At 42.7% G+C, this 12,279-nt stretch overlaps 1 protein-coding gene and 1 long non-coding RNA gene across 4 annotated transcripts in view; one reads left to right on the top strand and one right to left on the bottom strand.

The window, feature by feature from the left end:
* Positions 1 to 5,402, bottom strand: part of LOC103165763 — a 55,899-nt gene extending 50,497 nt beyond the window's left edge. For both annotated transcript variants that reach the window (XR_484662.3, XR_484661.3), the window contains exon 1: positions 4,937 to 5,402. This is a non-coding gene — a long non-coding RNA (uncharacterized LOC103165763). The remainder of the gene's footprint in view (positions 1 to 4,936) is intronic.
* The window catches only part of PACRG (parkin coregulated), a 495,432-nt gene that overhangs the window by 118,486 nt on the left and 364,667 nt on the right, over positions 1 to 12,279 (top strand). The window lies entirely within an intron of this gene.

The raw sequence follows: 12,279 nt of genomic DNA, 5'->3' as shown, positions 1-12,279 counted from the left end.
ATAATGTCTCTAAGACATTATCTCCGACTATCCTCTCTCATTCAACCCGCATATTCACTCGGTCACCAAATCCTGTCATTTCTACTTTTACAGCATCACCACCTTTCCACCTTTCCTTCTGCATCCAAAATGCTACTATTCTGAGCCGAGCACCTATCTCATCATATCCCTCCTTGACTACTCTATCAGCCTGCTGGAAGACTCCCCTGTCAACTGTCTCTCCCCACTACAAACCATACTTCACCTGACTGCCCAGATCATTTTTAAAAAAAATTGTTCAGTCACCAGCTCCGCATTCCTCAAGAACCTCCAGCGGTTGCCAGCCCACCTCCACACCAGACAAAAACTCCTTCACTGGATTTAAAGCACTGACTCAGCAAACCACCTTCTGTTTTAACTTGTTGATTTTTTTTTTTTTACTACAGCTAGCCCTAGAATGCCAACCTACTCACTGTACCTCCATCTCATCTGTCTCTTCACCAACTCCTTGACTAGTTCTTCACCATGGCCAGGAACTCCCTTCCCCTTCAGATACGACAGGCCATCATTCGTTCCACCTCCAAAGCCTTATTGAAAGCACATCTCTTCCAAAAGGCCTTCCCCAATGAAGCCTTCATTTGCTCCACTCCCTCTCCCTTCTGCCTTGTCTCTACACTTGGATCTGTACCCTTTAGGCCCTTGATGTTCACCCCACCTTCAGCTCCATGACACTTACGTGCATGTAACTTATTTTAATGTCCTTCTCCCCCTCTAGACTGTGAGCTGCTTGTGAGCAGGGAATGTGTTCACCAACTCTGTTACATGATACTCTCCCAAATGCTTAGGAAAGTGCCTGAACATGGTAAGGGCTCAACAAATTCTATAAAAAAAATAGACTTGTGCACAGGGAATGTGTACCAATTCTGTGAGACTGTACTCTCTGAGGCCCTTAGTAAAATGCTCTGCACAAGGTAAGTGCTCAAAAAATACTGTTGATTGACAGTGCCAAAATTGGATTACATGACAGAGTTAATCTCACCTAATGCAATCATGGCCTGCATTCTGTTATGCTTCATTGTTTGAGACTAGACTTAACCACATCCTTAATTGTTCTTTCTGTTCTTGCTTTTGGTTGTCCCATTTTATCTCCCCTATATCATCCGCTTGGGTACCTTCTGCCACCCATTCTGTTGTACCCAGAGGAATTTGGTGGAGGTGTGCATAGCTTCAGTATTTCTAGATTGATTTAATTCTAGGATTGTGATTTTTGTCTTCTCTCTTCTGCCACCCTAGTCAGTTTTCCTATTGGGACAGATTCTCAGTGGGCTAGAAAAGGAACAGCAAGAGTGCTTTGGTCACTTGGGAAACAGCATGGCCTCGTGGAAAGAGCCTGGGCCTGGGACTTCTGAGTCCTGATCCCAGCTCCGCCAAGTGTCTGCTGTGTGACCTTGAGCAAGTCACTTCACTTCTCTGGCCCTCAGTTACCTCTTCTGTAAAATGAGGATTAAGACTGTGAGCCCCTTCTGAGACAGGGACTGTGTCCAACCTGAATATCCTGTTTCTACCCTAGCGCTTAGAACAGAGCTTGACACTTAGTAAGTGCTTAACAAATGCCATTATTATTATTATCATTATTAGGTTTGCTTTACCTATCAGTCTTTCACCTCCTTTCCTCTCCCCGAAGGCTCCACATTTGTTCAGTTATTCATCATTACCTAACTGCTAGGCACTCACAAACTTTGGGTATGCCTATTGCCTATGCTAGCGATTCTAAATTGCATCATTCAGGATCACATCCTATAGTCTAGGTCCAGATGTGCACTGGTTTTATATAATTAGTCCTGCACATTTTATTGTTCTTTTTATGTACCACTATGCACGGAACTAGTATGTGATGAAACTCAACAATGAGGCCAAAATCTCTTAACTAAGCACTGGTTGATAACTCAAAGCCCATCATCTTGTGATGAGTGGGAATTATTAGCTTGGCATAGTGGAGAGATCACAGGCCTGGGATTCAGAAGATCATGGATTCTAATCCCTTCTCTGCCACTTGTCTGCTGTGTGACCTTGGGCAAGTCACTTCACTTCTCTGTGCCTCAGTTGCCTCGCCTGTAAAATAGGGATGGAGACTTTGAGCCCCATGTGGGACAGGGACCATCTCAGCACTTAGTACAGTGCCTGGCACAGAGTAGGTGCTTAAAAGCACATAATTATTATTAATTATTATTAGAACAGAACTCTGCACACAGTAAGTCCTTAATACCACTGAATGATTGATGTGATTGTAATTTTAATGGTTTTTCCATTTGGTGGTATTCACCAAGCACTTACTTTGTGCCAAGCACCATCCTAAGCACTAGGGAAGAAATAAGACATACAGGTCAGACACAGTCCCTGTATCCCATGGGGTTCACAGTCTAGGTAGGAGGTGGAACCGGTATTGAATCCCCATTTTACAGCAGAGGTAATTGAGGCACCAAGAAACTAAGTGACTTACCCAAGGTCACACAGCAAACAAGTGGCAGAGCTGGGCTTAGAACCCAGGTCCTCTGAGTCCCAGGCCTGTCATCTTTCCATTAGACGACACTGCTTCTCTAAGAAACAGTTTCCTTTTCTCAAACAATTCCCACCCCACAGTCTTTTAGCTTAGGAACATTTCACTCAGGCATGTCTGTCATGTCACCCTAGACTGTAAGCTCATTGTGGGCAGGAAATGTCATTTTATTGTTATCTTGTACTCTCCCAAGTGCTTAGTACAGTCTCTGCACACAGTAAATGCTTAGTAAATATGACTGAATGAAGCTTATCAACTTTCGTGCTCACTCTGTGTCTCTGCTGTCCAAAATCTTTCTCTACTGTACCACCACCAGCTTGGCATTTCATCACTCAGAACTTAGTTTCCTCCTGCTGGTTCCCAGTGGAAGCTCCACATTTCTTTAACACAAACAGTTTTTCCTTTGATCTTCCAGATAATTGCCTCTACTTCACTTCACTTTGCCAGAACAGGCAGAGTCAGAGCAGACAAGACTGGCTGTCTGATTGTTTTAAGATTCATCATCACCAACAGCATTTGAGTACCTACTGCGTACAGAGCATTGTCCTGCATGTTGTTATATGCAGAGCCCGGGACTGCGGGTCTTCTGTGAATAGAGCACTCTATTTGATGTTCAGGAACATAGAACAGAGATGGACATCGCGGACTGTGCCTTTATGAAGCTTGGTGTCTAATAATGATAATGATGGTATTTAAATGTTTCCTGAGTCCAGCACTGTTCTAAGAACTGGGGGAGATAGAAGCTAATTAGGTTGGAAACAGTCCATGTACCGTATGGGCTTTACAGCATTAATCCCCACTTTATAGATGAGGTAACTGAGGTACAGAGACATTAAGGGACTTGCCCAAGGTCACACTGTCTACAAGTGACAGAGCTGGGATTAGAATCCAGTTCCTTCTGACTCCCAAGTCCATGCTCTATCGGCTAGACTGCGCTGCTTCTCCAATGAACACTAAGTGCTAGACATACAATAGATCAAAGAGCAAGAGGAGGGAAGCAAATGATCAAAATGGGAGGCTGTAAATAGAATAATGAATAAAAGTAAAGTGCATCAGTGTGAAGGTGGCTGGTGGGATGACTAGCAGGAAGATGGGGAGAATTTCCCAGTGAGCAAATTGATGATGTACTATAGTGGCTGAAAAGTTAATGCCCTTTCTATAGAAGAACTTCCTTTTCCCTCTGACTTCATTGCTTAATTTAGCACAAGGAGCCACAGTTGATCATTTATTAATCATATTACAAAAATTCAAATTATATTCCTTTTCAGTGAACAGGCAGGAATAGGCCAAGAATTTTAAAGAGCTTCCCTAATGTCTACAGGTGGAATTTAACCATGTTGCCAAAGAAATCATAACTCTGACTTGATTTTAATTATTTTTCCAAGAACACCCTTTCACATTTTTCTAGGATCTGGTTTTCTTTCTTGCATCATTCTCGTGGACTGGTTTCATTGAGAACTGTACATCTTTATGAAATAGTTAATTTCAGAATATATCTGTATTGTATTCCAGTTACTCTAAGTGGGAACTGAAGTTTATCCCTTCTTTCACAGTATTTTGATAGAAACTCTTATGTCATCTGTGAGTAGTATCTAGGTTATGGGTTCTAATCCTGGCTCCGCCACTTCTCCGCTGTGTGACTCTGGCAAGTCACTTCACTTCTCTGGGTCTCAGTGACCTCACTGGGAAAACGGGGATTAAGACTCCGAGCCGCACGTGAGACAACCTGATCACCTTGTATTCCCCCAGCACTTAGAACAGTGCTTGGCACATAGTAAGCGCTTAACAAATGCCATCATTATTATTATTATCATTGAGTGCTTACTGTGCTCAGAGCACTGTACTAAATACTTGGGTAAGGAAAATGCAGTAGAGCTGGTAGACTTGATCCCTGCCCACCAAGAACTTATAATCTAATCAAATCTCTACTACCTTTTCAGAGAGCATGATGATGTCTTCTCATATATTTCATGTCCCTAAAGAATCCATGGCAACATAAAACACACCGATTTAATTAGATTAAATGTGCTCCCTTTTAAAGCAAACAGAAAAAAAATGAATTATTTGAAGTCTTTAAGTCCTTTATTAGAACATTTCTCAAAAAAACCCTCCTAAAGCAATTACCTAATTCGTTTCCGTACATGAAATTTGACTTCGGTTTCAATCGTCTGTTAATACGGCCCCAAAGCACATGCCAGTCTAATACGCTTTTGCTACGAAACCTGACATTTCATCGGCCTTCGAGGCTTATTATTCTTACCAGCAGCGTTGACAAATGCATTTATAAACCTAAGTGGAAAGTTTGAGTGAGAGCCATTTTTTCCCCCCCCTAAATTTGGGCTTTCTCCCCAGTCCTTCCCTTTCGGTTGGATCCAGGCCCGGAACCCTCCCAGCACTTACCTGCTAGATTCTCCTAAAGGATCCTTGAAGAAGAGGCGAGGGAAAAGACCAGCACCAGTAGGTGGCTCACTACGAATGTGCTTCTGGAGAGGAGCCGAATGTCACCCCTCCTCCACTTCCCCTTTGTTTTAAGTCCCTGCTGTTTTGCACTTTTTCGACAACCTCTGAGTCACTTACAGGAAAAAGCGGAGAAAGGCCCAGCCTGTGGGATGTAGAAGAGCAGAGGCGCCTTCTTACTCCGAGGACTGTGTTCACAAGCTGTAGCCTAAGCAGAGAGTTCTATTTTCCACACACAACTGCTTGTTCCTTTGTTCCTTGTGTCCTTGGCAGAGGCTGAAAGAACCCTGGGCCCTGTAATACTTTGGGCCCTGCTGTGTCACTTAAGGAAATAATAAGGCATTGTCTTCATTAAGCAACCCTTGTTTTAGCAAACAGAATCCAGATCCTGGAAAAGGAAGATTTTTTTTTTTTTCTAAGGGGGAAGAATTAGAGAGAGAGGTGCTTTTCAAAAATCCCTAGAGAAACTGCTTTGTCTCCCCTATTTTATTGCTACTTACTGAGAGGATTCATATTCAAATGGGTTGGGGTTGTGAATCGGTCGTTTGCACATTCTCATGCACTCAGGAAGGCTATGATTATAGCTAATTACAATGACGAATGCAGTTCTAACAAGAGTGCTCAATCAGATTGCTGTTCATGCATGAAGTAACTAAGGCCAGCCAATGGAGGTGTGATTTGGATAATTACAAACAATGTGGCTATTTGGAAAAAAAAAAAGCTGAGTAAATCTGCTCAAGACAAAATACGGTCTAATTAATCACTTTAGACTCTGAATTCTCCAGATGATCAGCCCGGCTCCGTTCTTTTTAGCGTTCTTTTAATAGACTTGATCTAAGGGATAAAACAGTTCCCCCGGCCCACACTTTTCATTGGTTGGAGAGCTGCAACTGTTTCTCAAATTCCGAAGCTCTTTTTGTGCCAGTCATGTCGCAACCTGTTTTTAATACAAGTTGACAAAACGTTAGGGGAGGAAAAAAAATAAACATGTTGATATTTGTCCCATCATTATCGGGCTGGGAAGAGACGCTCTCCGAAAAGTTACTGCCGAATGATAACGAGCTTATGGAATCAGTAGTTTACCAAACACGTTTCATTGTGCGCTTTATGTCCTCTGAAGCAATCCGTGATTGCATACTCTTATTTGCTGTGTGAGGGACTCATTGAAAGGAAACAAAAGATACAGGAAGTCTGATGTCCCTGTGGGCTGGGGGTTTGACTGGTGTTGGCATTTTGCCATACATTCTTAGTGTCGATTGGGTGAGTCATGTCTTTGCGCCTTGGTTACCTCATCTGTGAAATGGGATTAATAAACTTCTCCAGAGAACCGAGGACAATTAAAGTGTTGTATGGCTGCAGGCCTAGACTCTCTCGTCCAAGGGATAGCAATAGTTTTAGCCAAATGACCACTTCTAGAGTTCAAAATGGGCAGAGGGTGGCACACAGATGCAGTTCGGATGAGGCTGGTGGAGGAGAAGGAGGGGTGGGAAGGAGGAAGTAGCTGAAATTCCACGCTGGGTGGCTCCTACGTAGCTCTGACACTGCCAGGGATTCACTTAGCTGTTGGGGTCATCTTTTTTCTGGCCTTGAATGAACACAGTCCCGCCCCTGATTTCCAGGAATAATAACAATAATAATAATGGTGGTGCTTAATGTGAACCAGACACTGTATACTAAGCTCTAGGGATGGATTGGGTTGGACACGGTCCCTGTCCCACATGGGGCTCGTAGTCTTAATCCCATTTTACAGATGAGATAACCAAGGCAGAGGGAAGTTAAGTGATTTGCCCAAGGTCACAGAGCAGACAAGAGACAGAGCCAGGATTAGAACCCAGGTCTTTCTGACTCCCAGGCCGGCGCTCTATCCACTAGGCCATGCTGCTGCTTACTAGTCATCTAAGCTCAGGTCTTGCATTGTTTCATCTACTGTACCCGTATAAGACATTTTTAATGAGTCTCTTCTAATTAGTTGCTACTAAAAACTGAATTAAGACTAGTTTTCAGTTTATGGTCTGTTCTTTTCACCTCCCAAGGTAATGGGTGGTTTGGTCATTTTTGAACTCTTTGAGCAAGGAAGTAAATGAAAATAGAAAAAAAAAATCATTCCTTTTTTTAAAGGAATCCTCACTCTTAGATCAGATATGAAGAACAGTGAAGTGCTATTTTTCCCACTGATGCCTAAGAGGTTTAAAAGGAAATTTTACTGCCTTAATTATCAGGAGAAAGGATGTCTTTCTCAATAACTAAGTAGATTGTCCTAAGCTCTAATAGCAATAATGATAATTGTGGGATGTGCCATGTCTGCAATTAGCACTGGGATAGATACAGGATGATAAGGTTCTTCACAGAACCCGTTCCACAAGGAACTCCCGGTCAAAGAAGGAGAGAGAACAGATGGTGAAACTGAGGCATAGAGAAGTTCAAAATTAGAACTTAGGTCCTCTGCTCAGTCCATGTTCATGTTTTTCCACTCCTCAAGAACCTCCAGTGGTTTCCCTCCACATAAAACAGAAACTCCTTATCATAGGCTTCAAAGTTCTCAATCACCTTGCCCCCTCCTATCTTACCTGGCTACTTCCTCACTCCAATCCAGTCCACACACTTTGCTTCTCTAATGCCGACCTTCTCACTATACTCCGATCACGTCTATCCTAATGTCTGACCCACATTCTGCCTCTGGCCTGGAACCCACTCCCTCTCCACTCCCTCTTCTTATCGGACAGGTGATCACTCTCTCCATCTTCAAAGCCTTATTAAAAGCACGTCTTCCAGAGGCTTTTCCTGACTAAGCCCTGATTTCCTCTTGTCCCACTCCCTTCTGCTTCATCCTTGCACTTGGATTTGTGCCCTTTTTTCAGCCCTCCCTCAGCCCCACAGCCCTTAAGTACATATCCTTTATTGATATAAATTTCTGTATCCCACTCTAGACTGTAAGATCATTATGGGCAGAGATAGTGTATACCAGATCTTTATACTGTATTCTTCCAAGCGCTTAGTACAGTGCTTGGCTCACAGTAAGCTCTCAATAAATATGATGGATGGATGGATCGATTGATTACCCCACTGACATTAAGATCTGTCATCTTTCCACTGAGCCAGCCACACTGGTGATATTTTCTAGTTATCATCAATGCTTCCTTTGCTTTCATTTAACTGAAGTGTATGATGTTCTACTAAAAATTGCCACCAATTCTAGGAGAAATGAGTTTCTAAGTCTTACCTTCTTCCTTTAAAGATCATTTGCTGAGCAATTAAACCATCAGATTTGCTCCTAGGCTTGAGACAGATGTATAATGCAGTCATGTTTTCTGCTTTACTCACCCATTTACCTTTAGTGTAATCTTTTAGGACCTTTTTCCATAGCCCTGTTAGTAACAGCAAAATTGCCTAATACCTATTATTGACTTGTTATAAAGATCATTTCCTTTATAGCAGAGTTTGGCTTTTTAGGCTGTTAGGTACTAGAAACTTGGAGTAACTTTTTATTTGGTTGTGAATTTAATGCTTGCTATGGGGCCAAGTGGTTTATTTCACTTTATCGAGCATTCGTCCCCGAACTGGCAATTTTTAATTCGAGAAGTAAACGTGGTAAAGAACTTGGCCCTATCAGAGGAAAAAAAAAAGGCACTGGGAAATGTTTTACACAATTCCATCATCTGGTCCCAGGAGAAAATGCAACTTTTTCCAATCTATAAATTGGTAATAATTTTAGCATTGTTCCTCAGCTGTGCTTCAGTGATTTATATTTTGAGGTATTTGGAGTTAGGGTAGACTTAAGATTCTAAATCCAGATTGTGTCTGTAGAATTTGAATCATCTATCATCTCGTTATTAAAATTGAACGGTGCTTCTCATTCTGCTCCTCAAAGATGTTAGTACAGGTACAAATTAGGTAAGAAGGTGGTATTTGTTAAGGGGTTATTCCGTGACCCACACTGGGGGAGATGCAATCAGATCAGACACAGGTTAAACAGACAAAGAGACACTTTAATCATGTCAGCTGATAACATGCTTGGAAGAAGCGGCAGATGGGGTAAAGGGATGTTCCTCTTTAGAATGCACTTTTTTTATGTTTTTTTCCAGTTTGTACACAGTAGAATTTTTCTTTCCACAAAAATTGCAGAACAGAGGAAAACATAAGCCTGTTTCTCCCAACATTAAATGAGTTTGAGTATTAAAGAGTTGATGCATTATTTGGAAAGTGTTTGTGAGTGGAAACGTTAAACAAGCAGCATGAGAAGCAGCAACATGGCCTAATGAAAAAAGCACGGGCCTGGGTGTCAGAAGACCTGGGTTCTAATCCCACCTCTGCCTCTTGTTGGCTGTATGACCTTGGGCAAGTCACTTGACTCTGTGCCTCAGTTGTCTATAACGTGGGAATTAAGACTGTGAGTCTCATAAAGGGCATAGGCTGTGTCCAGTCCAATTATCTTCTATCTACCTCAGCACTTAGTACAGTGCCTGACACATAATAAATTCATATCAAATACCATTAAAAAAAGTCTTACTGAATTAACTGCCTTGAGCATCCACTCCTCTAATAAAGCGTTAGGAGGTTTTCCAACTTGTGAATTGTAAAACAAAGGCAGTGAAGGGATTGCACATACACTGCATAATCTCTAAAGTAGAGCAATTCACTTTTTTTCTTTTTAAAAATGTTAGTTAAGCACTTACTATGTGCCAACCACTGTTCTGAGGCACTGGAGTAGATAAAAGATAATCAGGCTGGACACAGTCCTTGTCCCACATAGGGCTCACACTCTAAGTAGGAGTGAGAATCGGTGGGAGTCCGGAGGAGCAGAGGGGTGTGCAGTTCAGTCCCTCTGGTCCTGGCACCACTCTGGAACCAAGCGGGAGGGTCAGCGAGCTACCCTGGCAGTCATCATAGGTTTGCCACTTACGAGTTGTAAAAATAAACACAGGAACTCATCCTACAGGTGTAGACATGGGTTTTTGTGCACTGCTGGGACCCTTCTGAGATGGGGGCAAGGAGAGGGGATGTTGGGTGGTGCGGGGACCACAAATGCAGCCTGCTGCCGTGATTTATCATCATCCTCACCCTACACAGCATGGGCACAGGACCCCTGCAATGTGCAGAGTTCTGGACCAGGTTGCTAGTGTGTGTAGCGCTGTGGCACATGCCTACTCTATGTAGAGCATTGTGCTAGGCCAAGGCTACGTACGGAGCGCTGGACTGGGGAGCTGCTGTAGACCACTCAGGACTTGAAACTCGTTGTGGGCAGGGAATGTGTCTGTTATATTGTTATATTGTACTCTCCCAAGCACCTAGTACAGTGCTCTGCACACACCAAGTGCTCAATAAATACAATTGACTGACTGACCTTATTTTTCTCTCGGATCTTGATCAGTCATTCCATCAATTTACTGAGCACTTATTGTGTGAACTACATTTGCTTTGATTTGATACCCAAAATCCAAAGCTTCAGAAGTGATTATTCATTCTTTGAATAGTATTTATTGAGCGCTTACTATGTGTAGAGCACTGTACTAAGTGCATGGAATGTACAAATTGGCAACAGATAGAGACAGTTCCTGTTACTGGTATTGAGTGAGCAGTTACTAGGTGCCAAGCACTGTGATAGATGCGTTAATAATCAGATTGGACAGAGTCCCTGTGTCACGTATGGCTCACAGTCTATGAGAAGCACACGGAGTGGTGGAAAGAGCACAGGCTTGGGAGTCAGAGATCATGGGTTCTAATTCCAGCTCCGCCACTTATCAGCTGTGTGACTGTGGGCAAGTCACTTAACCTCTCTGTGCCTCAGTTACCTCATCTCTAAAATGGGGATTAAGACTGTGAACCCCACGTGGGACAACCTGATCACCTTGTAACAACCTCAGTGCTTAGAACAGTGCTTTGCACATAGTAAGCGCCTAACAAATGCCATAATTATTATTATTAAGAGGGAGAGAGAAACTGACACAACAGGTACTGAGGAGTGATTTGCCCAAGGTCATACAGCAGGCAAGGGGCAGAGCCAAATGTAGGATCTGGCCTACTCACTCCCGGGATTTTACCCTTTTCGGTAATCATCCTGCCTCCTAAAGGACTTCATTGTTCTTGAAAGATTCCAATTTGTATCTCTGCCTGTGTAGAACAGCTTAGACGTCGGTAGTACATGGTAGACAGCATCAATATGCCACTGGTCCCGTGATTCCAAAAGACCGACGCTTGAGGTAATTGAGTCGACTTGACCACTACAGATCTTTAAACTGAAATGTCTGAAATAGATTTCCATAAAATGATATTGAATCTGTCGTAGCTGGGCCGAAGTCACTTCTGTGGACTAAGAACACTCAGTTCCCTTGAAATAGCCCACCAAACTGTTATTTTCATTCTAACATAGAAGAATAATAATGTTGGTATTTGTTAAACGCTTACTATGTGCAGAGCACTGTTCTAAGCGCTTGGGTAGATACAGGGTCATCAGGTTGTCCCACGTGAGGCTCAGTTAATCCCCATTTTACAGATGAGGTAACTGAGGCACAGAGAAGTGAAGTGACTTGCCCACAGTCACACAGCTGACAAGTGACAGAGCTGGGATTCAAACTCATGACCTCTGACTCCCAAGCCCAGGCTCTTTCCACAAAGCCACGCTGCTTCTCAATGAAAGAATAATGAAAGGATTGGTAAATCTGGCCTGAAAATAGAATCTTAATGGAAAGAAAAAAGGGGAGGAGTAAATGGGGAAGCGTAATAGACAATGATATGCATCAGCCATGAAGTAAGCCAAAATCAGTGAACTAATCCAAAACCTCTCATCCCTTGTTAGTTCTGTTTAGTTGGGTCATAATTGAAAATTAAAATTTAACTCACAACAGGTTTTCTTTTTAAAAAAATTAAATCTAAGAATGTAATTTGGGAGCAAAATCTTAAAGCAAAAGACCATATCCACCTTGGTGAGACCAGAGGCTCATTTGGCCTCAGAAACAGTGCCCGATATTGGCAACGGAACACTTCCCTTTGACATTTAGCTTGATGTTTTGGGATTACTCAGCTAAGAAATCACTGACTTGGAAACATTATCTCAGGATGTGAGGTGTTGAAGGTGTGCAGGGCTAAATGCTTTACATTTGGGCCATGGAGTGGGTTGGGAGCAGTTAAAATATCACAGACTATCTAGTTGAATACTAGACCTTGCTGAAGTCTCCATCTCTCTTGAACCCACTCCCTCAGTCTGTGGCCAACCCAAAGGCCAAGAGCTTCTTCCTTGTCCCAGTCTTCTCACTAACCCTGTGGATAAAATTTCAAGGATCTCCATTCCT

Source organism: Ornithorhynchus anatinus, chromosome 2 (genome assembly GCF_004115215.2).
Source record: "Ornithorhynchus anatinus isolate Pmale09 chromosome 2, mOrnAna1.pri.v4, whole genome shotgun sequence".
Classification (NCBI taxonomy): domain Eukaryota; kingdom Metazoa; phylum Chordata; class Mammalia; order Monotremata; family Ornithorhynchidae; genus Ornithorhynchus; species Ornithorhynchus anatinus.
The sequence above is the reverse complement of the archived record's forward strand: the minus strand, read 5'-3'. Positions and strand labels throughout refer to the sequence as shown.